The sequence below is a fragment of the Camelina sativa genome, chromosome 14, assembly GCF_000633955.1.
Source record: "Camelina sativa cultivar DH55 chromosome 14, Cs, whole genome shotgun sequence".
NCBI lineage: Eukaryota > Viridiplantae > Streptophyta > Magnoliopsida > Brassicales > Brassicaceae > Camelina > Camelina sativa.
The window spans coordinates 23,467,177-23,486,662 of record NC_025698.1 but is presented as its reverse complement, the minus strand read 5'-3'; the positions used below and the strand labels follow the sequence as shown (position 1 = coordinate 23,486,662).

At 36.7% G+C, this 19,486-nt stretch overlaps 1 pseudogene; it reads right to left on the bottom strand.

The window, feature by feature from the left end:
- Positions 7,261-14,991, bottom strand: LOC104743906 (annotated as a pseudogene).

The window sequence follows — 19,486 nt, the reverse complement described above, 5'->3', positions numbered from 1 at the left end:
TTGACATCATAGATATCACCATTATTTCATTCACATGCTCCCACGAAGTAATAATTATACCAAGAACCCAACTTCTTTTTTTTTGTTGGCTATTACTTTTTACCCCAAACTTTAATTTAATTGCTTTCCACATCTATATAGTATAATTAATATTTAGGCGTTCGCAGTTGATTGTGGTTGGCAGTGATTGAAAACTAAAAAAAAAAATCGACTATTGTGTATAGTTTTCAATTTTCTTATAAAATTTAGTATTGCTTTTCACATCTATAGTGTATTTTTCCTTTTTTAACTTTTAAATATACAATATTTTATAAGAAATTAAAAAAAATACTAGACTTTTTATAGGAATTTAAAAACTATATATCTTAATGAAAAATTACCATAGTACCTTATATATTTATCTAAGTATTATTTAAATTAATAAATAAAATTCATTCTAATAGTAAATTATATTTTAAATTTGTAATAATATAAAACAACATAAATTTAAGTAAAATTAGTTACATATTTAGAGTAATAACCACTGTCTAAAACTTTGAATAAATAATTCTATTTACTATCCGAGAAGCTTTAATTTATATTTGTAAAACTTAAGGAATCAAAATATTTTATTTTTGTTTTCTTAATTTTTAGTTATTAATTAAAGAAAAATGTCTTCTTCATTCTCCAAAATTATAATATATATTTCAAATCATCCCAATTATGCTAAAACTCACTCAAATCTCTCAAAATAATGATATTGATATTAGAATAAACTACAAATATTTTATAATCAATATTTTTGCATATAACTAAATTTAAGCTTATTTTATACATGAAATATTACCAATGGTATTGTTGTTTTTCTAACTACGCGAATGAAGATCAATATTTAAAAAGTAGATGTCACGAAGTCTGCATATATTCATCCAAACAATAGATTCTTTATGGTTTAAATCCTACCACTGTACGAAAGACAAAGGTAAAAAGCAACGGCAAAACCATTCCATTTGTGATATTTCTCCATATGTACGTTTGAAGTGCGGTCCGACTTAAAAAAATATTAATATAATTTATAATATATCTATAAATAAATTTTACTAACTTAAACAACAGTATTCAAAAACTTATTTGATGTGGCTCATCTGCTTTTTGAAGACAGTTATCAGTATATCAAAAAATATAATATCAAACAATGTAAAATTTAGATACAGATATTGTAACGCCCCCAAACCGTACTATGATCACCAAGACCATAGCACAGCCCCAAGACGCTACTTTAGAAACACTCGCCAATGGTCCAGCCGGGTATGAGAACAAATCAAGCCCTTCGGCCGGTCCTTTGGTGAGGTTCCCGACCACATGACACATCCTTAAGGCTTTGCAACCCTACGGACATGCCATGTGTTGAGCCGACTCGGACAGAGTCCATATCAGTACAACTCGTTCGATTAAAGAAAATCCGATTCATTGATACTTAAAAGAGTTTACTACACACGGTACACAAAAAGTTCACAAGGCCTAACGCCAAAGTTTGTGTTGTCATACAACATACTTGAGTTTTACAGTAGACACAAAATAAAAACTATTCCGGAGTCCTATCGTTCACCACGCCCTCTAGTTCCCTCTAGGGTTACCTGCAACACAAACATTTATCGTAAGTAATCTAAGATTACTTAGTGAGCTCAGGGCTCCTGCAAAGAATTTAAACCCCAATCCCAAACCCCAACAACAACAACAACATGCAAGTTTAAACATCAACATGCGAACACACAACAACTTGCAAACGTATTAACAACATGCAAACATATACGAAAGACATGTAAGCATAAGTAACTAACATGCAAGCATAAGCAACAACATGCGAACATACAACAATAACTTGCGAACATAGATAACAACATGCGAACATATACAAGGACATGTAAGCATAAGTAACTAACATGCAAGCATAAGCAACAATCAGAGGCAACATGCGGAAGCTAATAAGCCAAGCAAGATTGTTCTACAAGCATTCGCAACTACATGCACAACCAACAACAACATGCAACAATTTAACTTGAACTAAAACAACCGTTTTAACAAGTTTTATCTTATTGGGCCCGGTATGCATCCTTTTCCCTTAACCCCTCATGATTCTCCGAATCACAACCACTAAGGCATGTGATCGGATAACACTCAAAGCCACACCGTCGTGTAGACAGCCTCGGCCAGGGTAGCGAGCCCAGTAACCTCCGAGCTCTTCGTAACCAACCCTACACACACATGAACATGGGTTGCATGTCGCGGCTGTATGTGGTACGGAATGGGAAGGATAGCAATACCAAATCTTACAACGCTTAGCCGGAATTTCTCGCGGACTAAGACGCCTTAAGACTTCACCGAACTTAATACTTGAGTTTATATGGTTTTTAAGCTCATAAGTTTACAAGTATCTTAACTAGTTAACACCCTTGTCACTAGACCATTTCGATCTAGTAACCGATGTAACCTCACGCGCATGCATTTAAACAAGAAAAATACCAAATAAATTTCAAGTAAATGCAACTAAATGCTTCATGCAAACCGCGCACTAGATGGATGTCTTTAATTCCCCATCTAAGCCGGCGAAGTATGTGCCTGAACTCACAGTAAACCGTCGATGATCAGACTCCTTCGACGCTGCTTCTCTCGCGGCACACTCGGATCTTCTTCTTCGGTTAGAATCGATTTCCTTATCGATTTAACCTTGGCCGGTTGTCGATAGTCTCAGCTTGATCCTCTCTTCTTCTTCTCTCGGCAGCAACTCTCTTCTTCTCCACCTCGCGAACCCTCTCTCCCTTCTCTTCTCTTTCGCTCACTTTCTCTCTCAAATTTTCTCTCCTTACCCCCTTGATGACTTATGCGAAAATGAGAGGGATGAAGGCTTATTTATAGAGGGTTTAGGCGGTGGTCGGCAGCCAATGCATGTGGAGCGCTCTCTCCTCCTTAGTCGTCATTAGAGCATGAAGGAACACATGGAGGAAAATCGAGCTTACACCTTGCTTCCACTAAGTTTACTTGATTTCTTTAATCCACCCACTAAACTCCACTAACCACCTTTGATTATTTAATTCTTCCACTAACTCCCATTAGATTAAATTAATCCTCCACCTTGAATAAATTAATCCTCCATTAGTGGGTTCTTTCCCACCTTGAATTCGCGTCCGCGTACGTCCTTGGTCGTTCAGCGTTCAGCCGGTACGTTCTGACGCGTACGTACGTCCGGTACGGTACATGGTACCACTGGCCATATCTTGATTCGTCCAGAATTCTTCGAACATTACTTTTGTAATTCTTCTACTCTCCTCCCTTGCCTTCCATTTGTGTTCCTTGCGCGTCCTTGGACCAGGGGTTTTTTATTTTAAATTTCACCCCTTGGTGAGGGTCATTACAGATATACTCTCGCCCACTCTTCTTCTACGCATTCATCGTACTTCAGGATGTAGGAAGAGAGAGGATATAGATAGTTCCATTCTGTCGCCATGGTAAAGTAGTACGATGCAATATCTATAAGAAGGAATGTTTCAAAACCCTCTTCATATAATCCCAACTTAATGGAGATATCTAGAACGTTTTTTAATAGTTGCCTATCAATCTGTTTGCCCTGACGTTCTCTTTTTATCTGACCAATTATTTCGGTAAGGGTAAGATAGAATCAAAACCAGGCAGTACCAGAGTGACTAAAGTAACTACATTAAAGATTTCATACTCACAGGTGCTAATACGGCTGTTTTGGCCTCTGACTGTATCCCATTATATATAAACCTTAAGTAAACAAATGTATTGATAGTTACAAGCCATGTTTAAGAAATCGCTAGGCGCTAGTCGGGCGGTCGGGGTGGGCCTAGCGCCTATCGAAAAAAATGGAGATTAAATGTTAATCAGGGAGTAGTTTTAGAGTTATTTTATTAAATTAATAATAAAATAAAAATATATAGTACTAAATATATGTACAATTATATTTATGTTAAAAGAAAACATCAAATAAAATATAAAACTATAGTATTCTTTAAAATTACGGTAAATACATAAAAACATAATTTTAAAATAAAATTTTATGATTTTCGTTATAAATTTATACATTAGTTATTGTAAAACATCACAAACTCTTAATTTAAATGTCTAAATAACAAAAATAATAATTCATTGGCTCTAAAATAACTGGTATACAAAAAAGTATGTGGAAAGTAATCGGATTAGATGAGTTATAATCAAATTAGACAGACATAATTATATAATCGATGCTAGGAGAAGATTAGTTATTAATTAAGATGAAGAGGGTGGACCTCGCGATTTTACGAGGTGTAATCGGTGATAAGCGTGAATTTTTAGAACATGGGTTACAAGTATGAGCTGGCAAATGTATGGACACATACTTTTATGTCATGTGCAGGAAGGAAATAATTTCTCGCGAGTTTTCCTATTTTTGGTTGTAGTGATTAAAGAAGACAGAGATTTGAACCAAGTAAACTAAGAACTACAGGAATATATGCCATACCAGGTCGCGGAATAATTTTTGGTCTTGGTTGGTACATTGGTGTGTTGTCAAGAACAAGCATATCAATGAACCAATTTAGCATGTCGTTATGGTTACTCCAACACTTGACAAGCTTCAAGCTTCATCAGAATATATTCATCGGGCTCTTTGTTTAGAAGCGGCAACGCCTAACCAGACATAATTAAAGAGTTTGCTCAAGTTAAAGGTAAATAAAAAATAAAAAATAAAAAAAGAAGAAGAAGCAAAATGAAAAAATTAAAATAAAGGGTAACTTTAGCTTACCAATTGTTTAGAAATATCTGTAATTGCTTCACAAGTCCTATCATAAAGCTCTACTGTATTAGTGTTGTCGTGAGTTATACGGGTGACGGTTCTGTAGATCACATAAGAATGAACTATGGTAAACTGTTGTAAAACAAAAACAAGAACAATCAGAAATAGAAACACAAGAAAAAAGAGAAGACTATATAAGAGGACCAACATACCTGACGCAACTAAAGTATGCATCATTATCAAAGTCATGAGATTCTCCTGCCAGAGTCCTTTTAAGACTGTTAATAGCATTCTGAACTTCGGACCATCCTTGCTCGAAGTCAATATCCATTTCAAGATGACCGTTTTCAACCTCTTTTTATATATCATAGAAACACAAAATTAAGAGAATCTTAAAAGCAAATAAATAGAAATTGCTGAACGAGTAAATTGACAGATAGAGAATGATAAGAGGAAAGGGCGAAGGCGAGAAAAGGAGGTTGGCGATGTTGCGGGGCAAGAAAAGGAGGTTGTCTCGATTGCGTTTAGCTTTGCTTTCAGTTAGTAGGGTTTTGGAAAATCAAACTACTATATCAACTACCTGTAATTTTTAAACAATTCTATCACACTTTTTCAAATATTTAATTTATAATATTTGAATTTGGCTTTTTTTAGCAAAAAACAAAGATGATAGATATTATTTCAATGATAGATGATGAATAATGAAACAAGTTTATATGAATGTAACGGTCTTACTTATTTGCAGGTTTATGTGAATGTGATTTATTTATATACTCTTAGTTCACATTATTCTCATTACATGTATTTTAGAATTTTTTGATATATTATCTATAAAAAGAATATGAGAAAGTGTGTAATTGGTTGATATTCCATTGAAAAACCAATCATTTATGAATTAAGCATTTGATTTTAATATTTTATTACAACTAGGTGGATATTCATGCTACAAATTTTAAATGTATGTTGTACCAATTATGCTCTTAGCCTTCGAAAACTTCACGTCGATGATTTTAATTTTTAAATTTCAGTTGTAATAGGGTTAAGGTCAGAATTTTGTAAGACCAATCATATTTTAGCTTAAGTATTAATAATGATTTTTGTATGAAAAAACAAAATAATCATGTGAAAGTTTAATTCCACATACTTTACAAACCATAAAACTCATCATGTCAATCCCCTATATATTAAAATCCCCTATATATTAAAAGAGAAGCACTCTCACAAAAACGCTAAGGTGTCGCGCTCACAGAGCTCCTGTACCCTTTTTAATAAATATTCTTACTTCTCATTGTTATTTTCATAAATATGCCACTGAAATATTATGAGACAATGTTTTTATTTCTATTAGTTTTTAAAAGTAAAAGATCTAATCAACTATTTAATCCAAAAATGCATTTAATTATCATTTTTGTAACCTATTTACTTATTAAAAGTAAATTACATTTCAGAAACAAGAAAAAAAATTATTCATTTATTTATCACTTTTATCATTTTTCTCATTGCATTTTTAAACTTATGATTAGTTTAAATTAAATCAATTAGTTTAAAAATATTGCTTTATCTATTTAATGGTATAGTGATAAAGATAATAATGTGAAACATTTAATATGTGAATTTGATTTTTAGACACACAAAAAGACATCAAAACTTTCTATACCACCTTAAAATTATTTTCCAAGTTTAAATATTTCACAGGTAAAACATATTTTACAGAAAATAAACGCAAATTTGAATAAACGAAAAAATTTACTTACATATTTTGTTTCACACAAACGAATCTTAAATCTCAAATAATAATTTTACTCATAAAATTATATTTAAATATATTTGTCCCGCACTATGTGCGGGTTGGTACCTAGTATTATTATATTAACGAAAGAAAAAAAAAATGATGTCACCAAGTACCACAAAAGAAACAATTCAATAACCGGGAAATTAGATGTCGCAATCAAATGGTTGAATCATTCATGATTTGATGTAGAATATCATTTGTTGAATACTTGAATTGATTCCTCCCTAATGTCTTTTGACACAATGTGTGTGTGTGAAATGCTTCTCCATTTCACTTTTCCTGTATATATGACCTTGAATATATATGGTTTTAGTTACATATCTCCCATTTATATCATTAAGCTGTCAAAATTCTTGAGAACGAAAAGTCAAATTTTCTTGTAGTAAGTTCAAAACATTCTAATTTATATATCAAAATCCAAATATTAAATAGTCTCTAAATTATATATGTTTTTTCGAGAGACTATATTCTATATTCATATCGTTTGTTTGGTTGCTCCATATCTTAAAGAAGAGAAAGATAAAAGGTTGTAAACTTGTAATGTATGCATAAATGTACTTACAATCGCAAATTGCATCTGAAAGGTGATTCAATGCTATATAAATCTTGACAGTGCATTCATAAACAATAATGTCTTAAGCACTTTTTAATATCTTAACCAATTTTTTTCTTATATAACCTCGAGTCTTTTCAAATCCTATACTTGTGAATACTCACTCTGAAGATCTTTCCCTTCTTCCATCATCTTCTTAACCATTGCTACCCTCTCAAGAATCCTATCCACTGCAATATCAAAAGCATCTTCGATCTTCTCCGGTCCAACCAATCCCGGTTTTCTATATATTATCTTCGGTATAATCTTCGCAACCTCGTTCCTCATCCTCGTAATGCGCTCCTCATCAATCATACCCAAGACGATCTTGAGGCTAACCGTTCCATTTTTCATTTCTTTCTCCGGTATGTAAACCGAGTACTTGGTATAATCCTTAGGGAAATACCAAATATATTGGTTATAACCCGAACCAGGGGTAAAGAAAACCGGTATACAACCAGCCAAAATCGAATCAAATATCGATCTCCGAGTATGCGAATCTCCCGAAGGTTGTAAACAGAAAACCGGATTATCGCAGTCATTAACATTACAGATAAGAAAATTGCATTTACCTTGAGATGCAAGGCACTGCTTATGATCTTCCTTCTTATAGATCCATCCAAATTAGGCCTTGGACCTCCAACAAACGAAAACAAATATTTCCTCTTCACACTCTTCACTTTCCTCTGCCATCTCCAAATCTCGGTTAAGCTCTTTGGATGGAAATAAGTCGGATAAGGAATCGCAAGCTCGTTAGCCCAAGCAGTTGTTTCTATACCTAACATTGTCATGTTTGCGAATTCTGGTAATAGCATCAGATTGCTTCCCCAATCTGAATCTTCGTCGTGAACCCTCCTGAAATCCCAAGCTATCCGTCCGGTTACAAAGAAGTGATCTCGACCGTACATCTTTCCCCATTCGGGTTTCTCTCTCAGCCATTGAGCCAGATTTATCCCCAATTCGTCTCTCACCGTTATGTTGTACCCCCAGAGATGACGACTCACGTCGAACCCCGCGTAGAAGGGGACATAGACGGTAGACCGCTGAGGCTAGAGATGAGTCGTTGGTCAAACACTCGTAGTATTTCATCCTCTCTCGGAAGATAACCGCGAGCAAGAATTGGTTCGTTGAGTACCAAGAACCGGTTTCCACGGTTAAGACTTAGGCTGTGGTGTTATCGGACTCGGACACCTGTGGACTGAGCCCGGAATTGACCATGAATGGACACATATCGAACCATTTGATGAGTGGACGACAGTCTTTGATTATGTCGTCGTTGAATTTGCTTGGAAGATTGTGCATATAGATGTACCTTCCGGCGCAAGTATCTGTTTCTTTTTCTTCCTTAGGCTGTTTCGCTCTGATTCCATCACGCTTATCCGCATTTCTGGTGAGAGTTAGAGTTTGATTATGTGAAGCAGCGAGGGAGATGAAGAAGTTGTTTACTTGATGAGTGATTTTGAGATTTGTTTCGATCAAATCTATTTTATTGATTTGAAACAGAACGAAAAGACAGAACACAAACGAAGCTAAGATGACAACCCAAAGCCTTGGAACATTAAAAATATGTGACATACATTTAGTATTACTTTATCAGATCTAACATTAAAAATATGTGATCTCAAGAAGAAGGAAAATTAAAATATATTTTTTAATTACATTTCCAAACAAAGTAATAGATATTTGACCATTTATGATGAACTGAATTCAAAGGATTATACTCAAATACATTACTCTTTTTGAAAACAAAGTTTCCATCTTGGACACGAAAAGATGATTCACAGACACTATGTCAAGGAGATATCTCAACTCTTTTAGCCAACTGTACTCCACAAATAATAATTAGAAAATAATATGACTATTAGGAAACTTTTATACTCTTATTATACTAATAATATTGTATAATCATTTAAGGTCACGTTTATAAATCATTTTTTTCTGAAACTATTTCTGTCTATAATATTTACCCTAAGAAGATTCTTTTCCTTTTGTTAATATAAACTAAATCAGCACCCACAGTACATTGCGGGACAAATTTTTTTTCTTATAAATATAATTTATATATTATTAAAGTATAATTTGTGTCGAAATTTGTTGTTTAATTATTTTAAGAAAATTACTTAAGTTCACCTCTAGGGGTGAACTTTTGTATTCACCCCTCATCTCTCAACCAATCAGAATGTTCCATCTAATATTTCATTTAAAAAATAAATCAAAATTAAATTAAACATCAAAACAAATTAAGGAAACAATTTCTGTATACTTTTATTTAAGGAAAATTAAGTATTCACTTGGTTTAGATTTTACAATTAAACGAGATTATATATCGGTTTGGGTTTATAAGTGAGAATTAGGGTTTAGATTTTACAATTAAAATGAAATTATATGTCGGTTTGGGTTTACAAATGAGGTGGTTAGAGTTTACATTTTACAATTAAAATGAAATTATATGTTGGTTTGGGTTTACAAATGAGGTGGTTAGAGTTTAGATTTTACAATTAGAACCAAATTATATGTCGGTTTCGGTTTAAAAATGAGATGGTTATGGTTTAGATTTTATAATTAGAACAAAATTATATGTCGGTTTGAGTTTATAAATGAGATGGTTAGGGTTTAGATTTTATGATTTGAATGAAATTATATGTAGGTTTGGGCTTACAAATGTGATGGTTAGTGTTTAGATTTTAGGATGAAATTATATATCGGTTTGGGTTTATAAAAGAGTGGTTTATGTTTTTAATTCTATAATAATGTATACAGATTTAATTTCCTTATTTACTAAGTGGGTGAATGAAGAGGTTCACCCCTAGTATTGTCTTTATTTTAACATCCTAATATAGATACGAAATCTTATGAGGATTAGAGTAATACCAAAAAAAAAAATCTTAAAATGATTTTATGTAAAGTAATGATCTGTGTATCCGCAAGCACCATCTCTAATATTTCTCCTGTTTGGACAGTTTATTGGCGCCATGAATGCAAGATCTTCACTTGGATCCTCCATGAAGATTTGTAGGGACGTAGGTCTCAGAAAACAAAAAACGAAGCTGCCATTGAATACACAAAGAAGGTTATGTTGTTAAGATCTATGCAAATTTGATGTGGTAAGATGTGAGGTGAGATGATAGCAAGTGAAATTACTTATAGTGGTGTGTAGAGGTTCGTGATAATTGGTAGTAGTTAATGTAATCCTTGGTGAGCAAGTAGAAGATTTTGACAAAATCGAATTTTTTTAATTTTAGAATCGATGATTTTATTCACATTAAACGTGAGTCTCAATGGTAGTAATAAGAAGACATTGATAATTTTCTTCCTTATTATGTCGTTGGGATATCTTGTCAATTTTAGTAAAGAATTTATCATTCAATAGTAGAGGAAGGTGAATTATTGTATATGCAACGATGATTTTTAAGGTAAGTTAAATCATGTTTCCTCTAATAATTTGTCTTTGATTGAACTACAAATAAGGAGATCGTTTATATTACAATTAAGAAGATTATTTATATTGCATTTTTTAGACCGATTGTATGTAAATTTTTCTTAGACCTATAAGTAAAATGAGATATTGCGAAAAACATAGCGAGGCCCATAAAAATAAGGACATTGATTATTATCAAACATAAGCCCATAAAATGAATAAAGATCGATTTAATGCAATGACATTAATGCTCAAATTTTCCAAAACAGATTTAAATGGCAAAAACTGCTGCAAAAATATTAATATAGAGAGCAAAAAGAAATTGTGTTGTCCAAAAACAAAAATAAAAAGAAACAACAAAAAAATTGTAATTTAACATTAACTCTTTTTTGGGTACAAAGTAAACGATACAAGATTTTTAAGTTGTATATAAAAAATTGTAATTTAACATTAACTTTTTTTTGGTACAAAGTAAAAGATACAAGCTTTTTAATTTGTAATATCTGACTGTGTTTAGCTTTGATTGCAGTTAAGCCTTGTTCGTTATGGTGTCGCTGCGACTCTTTTCAGCGATCGAAATTTAAACGTCCACATGACCAAATAAATGGTGATGAATGACAAAACTGTCGCTGCAACTATTTTTACGGAGGTTGCCAGTGTGATCATGAGTCACCAGAATAAACGGCGACAATTAAAATGATCGTTGCAACTCCTTTTTATATAAGCGGTGACTCTTTTTAACAGAAATAGTGACTCATGCCTGGGATTTAAACACTGGTGATGTTAATTTTTTAGTCGCTGAAAGTGGTAGCTGCGATTATGTAAACGAGCAAGCCCTTAGTAGGGTTTTGAATTGAGCTGAAAAAAGGAAAATAAAAAATTGGACTGTTTGGAAACTGGTTTTGTGTGCTCATTTAAAGACTCTTACCGACTGTTTGGAAGTCGGTTTATCTAACTCCGATATTTTGTCCATGCCAACCATAATGTTTTCTATTTATAATTCTTTTTTTTTGTGTGTTTAGTGTTTGCGAAGATTTATCATTTATGGGTTTCTAAAGTTATTACTATCTATATGATTTTTTTTCCGTGTTTAAAATTTAAAGTACTGTACATTATTTTACATCATCATCTGCACTAAAAAAATGAAAAATACTTGGGGTCTCTTTGTCCCTCTTAATTACTGTCACGATCCAACCACCAGTTTTTAGTGGGTTCCATGTCCAATCCCAGTCCATATGTCCACCTTTTTTAAAGGGCCTCATTCCTCTCACTAGGCCCGTGAACCCATCTATATCTGACGGTCGGTTTGCTACGTTCATGAGGTTTTAAATACTTCTTACCTTCCTTACAAATCACCACATGATTTTTCCCTGTGTTTTGTCCTCACTCGCACAGTTCCAACAGTCATTTCCCAGAAGGTCACTCATCTTAAAACTACTCCATCATAAACACGCTTAACTGTGGAGTTCTCTCAGGACCCTTGACCGAAAAGATAAGTGCACTTTGGTGACATAGGTGGCCACATCAATTTTTTTAAACCACTCCGCAAATTTCTGAAACCAGGGTGTCACAATTCACCCCCACTAAAAGATCGTAACGTCCTCGTTGCACACCAAGACCGTCACCCCCTGACGGAGTGAGCCCACTAGAATCCATACTCGAATAGGTTCGGCTCTGATACTACTTGTAACGCCACGACCGCCACCTCTTAGTTGGCCCCATGTCCAATCCTAGTCCATGGGCTCACCTTCCTTAATGGGACTCACGTCCTTTTACTAGGCCCGTGAGCCCATCTATATCCGACGGTCGGTTTGCTACGTTCGGGAGTTTTTAAAAACTTGTTATCATCCCTACAAATCACCACATGATATTTCATTATGTTTTTTCCTCACTCGCATAGTTCCAACAGTCATTTCTTACAAGTTCACCTATCCTAAAACTACTCCAGCATAAGCACACTGTGGAGTTCTCTCAGGACCCTTGACCGAAAAGAGAAGTGCACTTTGGTGATTGTTGTTTGATGCATGTGGAGATTTTATTGCTTGTGTGATAGCTCACTAGATGGGATGATTGCCTCACTCAGTATTTTTGATAATACTTATGCATCTCAATTGTTGTTTGTGGTGCAGATAAACAAAAAATATGATCGTGGAATCAAGGCAATGAAGAGGAGGATGTTCTAGTGGCTCGTTGATGTGTTGTTTATCTCCTATTAAGTTGCTAGCGTGGGTCATTAGAATGATGTTAAATTACTGGTTTATTGCTTCTTGATATTGTTGGTTTATTTGTTTATTCATTTATTGGATTGTTGTTGGATAATTGCTGGTTTAATGTTTTGGTACTTTCGCTGTTTGAATTTGATTGTTGTTAGGTTTTCATTGAGTATGGGATCATTAGTTATTATTATTCAAAAAAAAAATGGGTCGGGTCATTTCAGATTGGTATCAGTGCCTTATGGTTCTAGGTTTGGGTTCATTGTGTTTTGCGTTGTTGATGTTTGGATTGCATGCTTTGATTGATTATGTGAGCTGATCAATTGTGTGTGCCATGGGGTCCTAGAAAATCCTCTTCGAGCCTAAAATATTATTCCACGGTATGTTGTATTCTTTGAGTGGTTTGGTTTATTTTTTGTCTGCTTAGCCTTCTATTCTTGGTAGTGCAGATAATTAGAGGTGTTATTGTTGTTGATCGTAGTTGTGGAAGTAGACACGGACGCAGACTTTGAAAACAACCTGACCCGTTTCTTTTTTAATAATAATAATATATAATTAAGCATCTCATACTACTTAATTAAACCAATCAAATCATAATACATCATTAAACCAGAAACAACCAATATGCACAGCAGAAACATACCAACAATACAAAACCAACATATCATCAATACAATAACATTCCTAACTATTCTATCCAACAACCAAACATAGCTCTATCCAAGGTTCAAACATCAATCACATAACCATAACACAATAACCGAGACCCTAGATCATCCTCCTCTTCATCGCCATAATTGCACGTCACATACTTGCACACTACAAACAACAATTGAGATGCGTAAGTATTATCACAAATACTTAGTGAGACAATCCTCCCATCTACTGCGCTATACACAAAAGCAATTGAGATTCCATGTTAAGCAATTAACAAAACAAACACACAAACCAGGGAAACAAGTATCATCTGCCCGTTGGAAGGGAGGTGTCGACCGACACTAGCCCAGTGTTGACCGACACCACCTCCAATCTGTCCCAAAACTCACCCAAAGGCCACAGTAGACTAAAGGAACCCCTAAACAAACATCCAACACAAAGAAGACAAACATCACAACAACACAAAACATGCAAAACACAAGAGATCTCCAGCTTAGATAAGCCATGGTCATGCACTCACCTCTTTGCAGGAAGTTTTTGACCCAAACTGACGAATCAAACAACTTAGAAGGCTTCTCCTTCGTTCCTAGCACCAGATCTCCACTCCACAGGAACATATCTCACCAAACCAGCTTAAAATCTCCAAAACCCCTCAAGAACACTCTCTTTTCTCTCTTTACTCTCTAGAACGGCAAAACAACTCCTTTTCCACAATCTAGGTTGAGTTTGCTCTTATATACATCGGTTAGGGATTCCCTATTAAGCCAAACCAAATCAAAACGGCCATTTAAATCAACCCGGTCAAACCAAAATAGATGGTGTTGATCGACACTCCCCTTGGTGTCGATCGACACCCTCTCCAAAATTCCACAATTTGGTTCGCAGATGGTACAATTCTCCCCCACCAACAAAGATCCGTCCTCGAATCCTGCAACACCGTCCATCCGCCAAGGACCTCCATGCAACTGTCACCACGACCGCACATCTTTCAACCGGAATGAACACTGTCACTCGTCCAAAAAACTCATTTAACCACCGTCACGACGGTTTGCACCATCCAACCATCCGGTCTGCTGCAACCGGAACATTACTGGTCCAAACCACCTTGACCCCACTGGTCAACACAACTCATACCCCACCGGTCAACCCAAACCAGACTTTCCCAACCATCACAGCATAAACCTGACACTTCCGGTCAATACACATAAACTCCGAGATTGAACCCCCATCAACCCTGAGATCCGCATCCGATCACAACAAGAAATTTGAGATTGAACCCCCATCAATCTCATAAATTTGCATCTGGTCACACTGCTTATCTCCACGTCCTTGACACTTTTTCCCCCAATTCATCTGCTCTTCGGTCGCAACCTTCAAGCCATACCGATCTCACTCTCAGACCCCTCGTCTTCGAGCAGTACCGTCTCACCCTCAGGTCGTCACCCTCGTGATCTTGGTACCAAGAGAACCCCCATCTCCTCTGCCATCCTCAGAACCATAGCCCCTCGAGCTATCGGTATCTAGGGAACCCCTCATTAGAACCCCCATCTCCTCATGAGTTGTTCAGGACCTCTCGCCCTTATAGCAAACGATCATAAAGTTTATAAGCATTTCTCCGATCGGAACCACCCCCCGTGATCCACGTAGAACATCTCTATGTCCTACCAACACCATATTCTCTCCCAGAATATCACCCCTGCCATAGCCATCCCTAGGCCTCAATCCAAACATCTCAAACACTTTGGTGTTCACACACACCCTTTCCAAAAATAGACATGTTCTAACTAATCATAAAACTTTCTATTTTTAGAAACTTTCTATTTATTGTAACGTTTAATTTATAGAACTTTCAATTTATAGAACACTCAAGCGATTTTCTTTTCCACGAGATCCACAAATTACAAATCCCAAAGAACTTCATTTTATTAAAACCTCAAATGTAATAATCGTTTACAATTCCAAACAAAAATGCATAAACGTCAGAAAAAGAGCTAGAAGCTAAAACTAAACTCTAGGTTAGGTACTCGGTCCTCCCTTTGGCTATGCCACAACCTCCATAACCTGCCTCCACTTAGGCCATAAAGGCCTGATATGCCCCTTCCCCACAATGATAGCACAATCGACGATATTCTTGCGGGTTACCTTTCTTGGGACTAGGGCTAGGCATTCAGGTAACCCGATTGGGTTCAGGTATTACCTAATCGGGTTTGGGTAAACGGGTTAAGAAAAATAAAACTCATTGGATATTTTTTGATATATGGGTTCGGTTCGGTTTGGGTACTATCGCGTTCGGGTCGGTTCAGGTTACAAATTTTAGAACCCGTGTAGATAGTTATAACACCTCCTAATCTGAGCATCCTCTAACTCCATCGCCCGACCCCCATACATCAAAAGTCAACTAAACACCAAGTCCAGCTCCCGCACTGACCGAGTCCCCTGAGATAACTGTAGGAACTACACCTCCAACCGGTCTAGTGCCTCTCTAGGAAAATACTTGTGGTTGAACACCTCGACGAAGTCAGCCCAAGACATCACCCTCTGCACTCTCCTATAAGCCACTGATCTACACCACAACTGAGCATCACCTTACAGGTTATGGACCTCTATCTCCACCCGAAACTCCTCCGGACATCTGAGAGTCTGGAAGTTATGTTCCACTCCCACCCTCTACGCATCTGCAGCGGTAGGGTAAGAATCACTCGAAAACCGCTCAGTAACGATGTTGCTCATGTCCCTCAGCATACTGACATAACGAGAATGAGCTCCCACATCTGCAACCATTGGCTGCTGCAATCCTGCCGCCACTTGCGGTACTACCTGAGCCTGAGCTGGTACCAGTCTCGGTAACCGCTCCAACAGCTGTGTCAACAAGCCCGCCAGGTCAATACCTCCTCCAGAGGCTCCAACCGCTGGGAATCCCGCACCCAGAACCCCAGCATCACCGGCCACTCTAGCACCGACACCGCCCACACCAACCCCCTCAGCGCCTACGATCCTATTGGTACCTCCGCCAACCACACTCATGGACCCCTCCTGGAACCCCTGCGACTCGCTAACACCCTCAGCTGTCACACTCTGATCCACATTATCACTAACTGTTGGCCTCTGCCCCTACAACGACCACGACCACGTCCATGCCCACGATCTCGATTCTCGACCAGCAACATCACCTTCTCTAACCATCTACACTACCTGAGTAGAAGGCTAAGCACAAAAAAAAACTACAAATACAACACACATCTTACCATGGAATCTCATTGAAGGCTCGAAGAGGATGATACTAAGACTCCATACGACAAACAAATTGACTAACTACCCATCATCAATTCCATCACACAGCATCATGCATCCAGCAACAGGAAAATAATTCAACTAATTAAATTCGTGCACCGCTCTAACCCATCCACTTAACCATCATAGAACCGTAAGGGTTCTGATACCAAACTGAAAACAACCCGACCCATTTTTTTTGTTAATAACAATATATAATTAAGCATCTCATACTACTTAATTAAACCAATCAAATCACGATACATCATTAAACCAGCAACAACCAATATGCACAGCGGAAACATACTAACAATACAAAACTAACATATCATCAATACTATTAAATTCCTAACCATTCTATCCAAGAACCAAGCATAAATCTATCCAAGGTTCCAACATCAATAACATAACCATAACACAATAACCGAGACCCTAGATCATCCTCCTCCTCATCGCCATAATTCCACGTCACATACCTGCACACCACAAACAACAATTGAGATGCGTTAGTATATTACAAATACTTAGTGAGGCAATCTTCCCATCTACTGGGCTATACACACAAGCAACTGAGATTCCACTGTTAAGCAATTAACAAAACAAACAAACAAACCAGGGAAACAAGTATCATCTGCTCTCTGGGAGGGAGGTTTCGACCGACAAAGGCTATTGGTGTCGACCGACACTACCCCACAGTGTTGATCGATACTGCTCCTTGGTGTCGACCGACACCCACCTGGTGTTGATCGACACTAACTCCGCAGACATGTTCTGCTCAACGCCGATCAACGAATCTCCAACTCTAACCACCTCCAATTCGTCCCAAACCTCACCTAAAGGCCAGATGTGACTAAAGAAACCCCTAAGCATCCAACACAAACAAGAAAAACACCACAACAACATAAAACAAACAAAATGATACTAGGATTTTTGTATGTCCTGGCAGGTTCAATTAACCTTATGCAGTTGTAATACTTAAGGTGTCAATCCAGTTGAGAAACTTTACTAACAATTGAGATGCAATCAAAGTATGACAAGTTAAGCCAATTCAAAAAGAGTGTTTGTCTAACAATCCTAAAAAGATCAGAATGCAAAACGGAAATGAATCACATAACTAGAAACGAAGATGTATGACAAGAAGCGAACAAGAATAAGTGAAACCGAAAACGATTCTAAGCATGAACTAGATAACAAGAACCGAAACAGTCTCAGGAATGTAATATCAATCAAAAAGATAAAAATCCTAAGGATGGGAATAATTGATGTCGGTAGAGTATCCTAGTCTACAGAGTGTTTAACATGTCACAAGCAAACTATCCCTAAACAATGAACATCACGACTTAGCTAATCCAATCTCTTGGCAGAAGCTACTCAGACTCTACCACTTCCAAACCTAGCTCTCGCTAGAGAAACATGGTCGAGCAGGCATGACGAACCAGTTCATTCACGTCAACAAACACCCCGAACAACTAATCTCTTAGGCTAGGAATGCAAGTCTCTGGCACTAGTTGGTCAGACATTTCATCAAACACCTTTTGGGTGCGGAAATCTCTAAGACCTAGTTCCAATTGATTAGAGAGAAACTAGTATTTCTAACTCTAGTCCAGAAGGGAATCACAAGAATCTAAACTTAAACACCCTACATACTATGATCCTCCACCTATTCTATCCCATCCTCAAGAACTCTAACACTACTCAGATACGGAAATCATCATCACCGAAGATACAGATCCAGAAATCATTGAATCAAGCATGATAATATAGACAAAAATGAGATGAACAAATTTGTAGAAGAAATCCAATGCAAAAACTCAATAAAATCAAAACTATCTGGATTACAAAGTCTCAAGAGTTTTTGGTGGCTAGGTAAAACCTTAAGGAAAATAACAAAACGAGATAAGAGATCCCCCTGGTAAAAACTTAACAAAAAGTATTTATAGAAAAATATAGAAAGCCCTAAAACATAAAATGTCAAGTTAGGCGTCGGTTCGGGAATCGGGTTGTCCAAGTCGCGTGTCGTCAGTCCTGGGAGTGCGTCGGTCGAGCTGGGTCGAGTGGAGTGGTGTTGGCTCGACCCAGAGTGGTGTTGGCTCGAGCAGGGTGTATACGCATCCACTAAAACGATGATAACTCTTGAACCACACCTTCGTTTGGATTGAAATAAACGGCATCGGAAAGATGACTTAATTTTCTACAACTTTGATAAAGACGACGTCGAAAGCTGAATCCCAAGGCAAAATCTCCACTCGACTCGATCAAAGAGGTGGAAGAAGTCGGATGACTGGCGTTGTCGGTCGAGCGAGATGACATCCATTCCAGGCATGATAGATCGAATGGGATGATGGTACTTCTTCCTAGGAGCGCGTCCAAGTCGCATGTCGGTCGAGTCACATTGCTTCTCTCTCAGGAGCGTCGCTCGAGTCGCATGACGTCTATTCCGGGCATGCTTGGTCGAGCTGCATGTCTCAACCTCCATTCGGTTCCAATAGTCTGGACATCTCTTAAACACCTGAAATAACTCCAATATGCAAGATGTATGCAAGACCAATGCAAATACTACCCAGATATGCATATTAAGCAAAAAAGACTAAAAACAATGCAAAACAATCAGTTAAGAGGACAAAATGAATAACAAATGCCTAATGAAAGAGTTTAAAATATATACATATCACAAAACAAAAGAGATCTCAAGCTTAGATCAGTCATGTTCATGCACTCACCTCTTTGCAGAATTTTTTTAACCCAAACTGACGAATCCAACATCTTAGAAGGC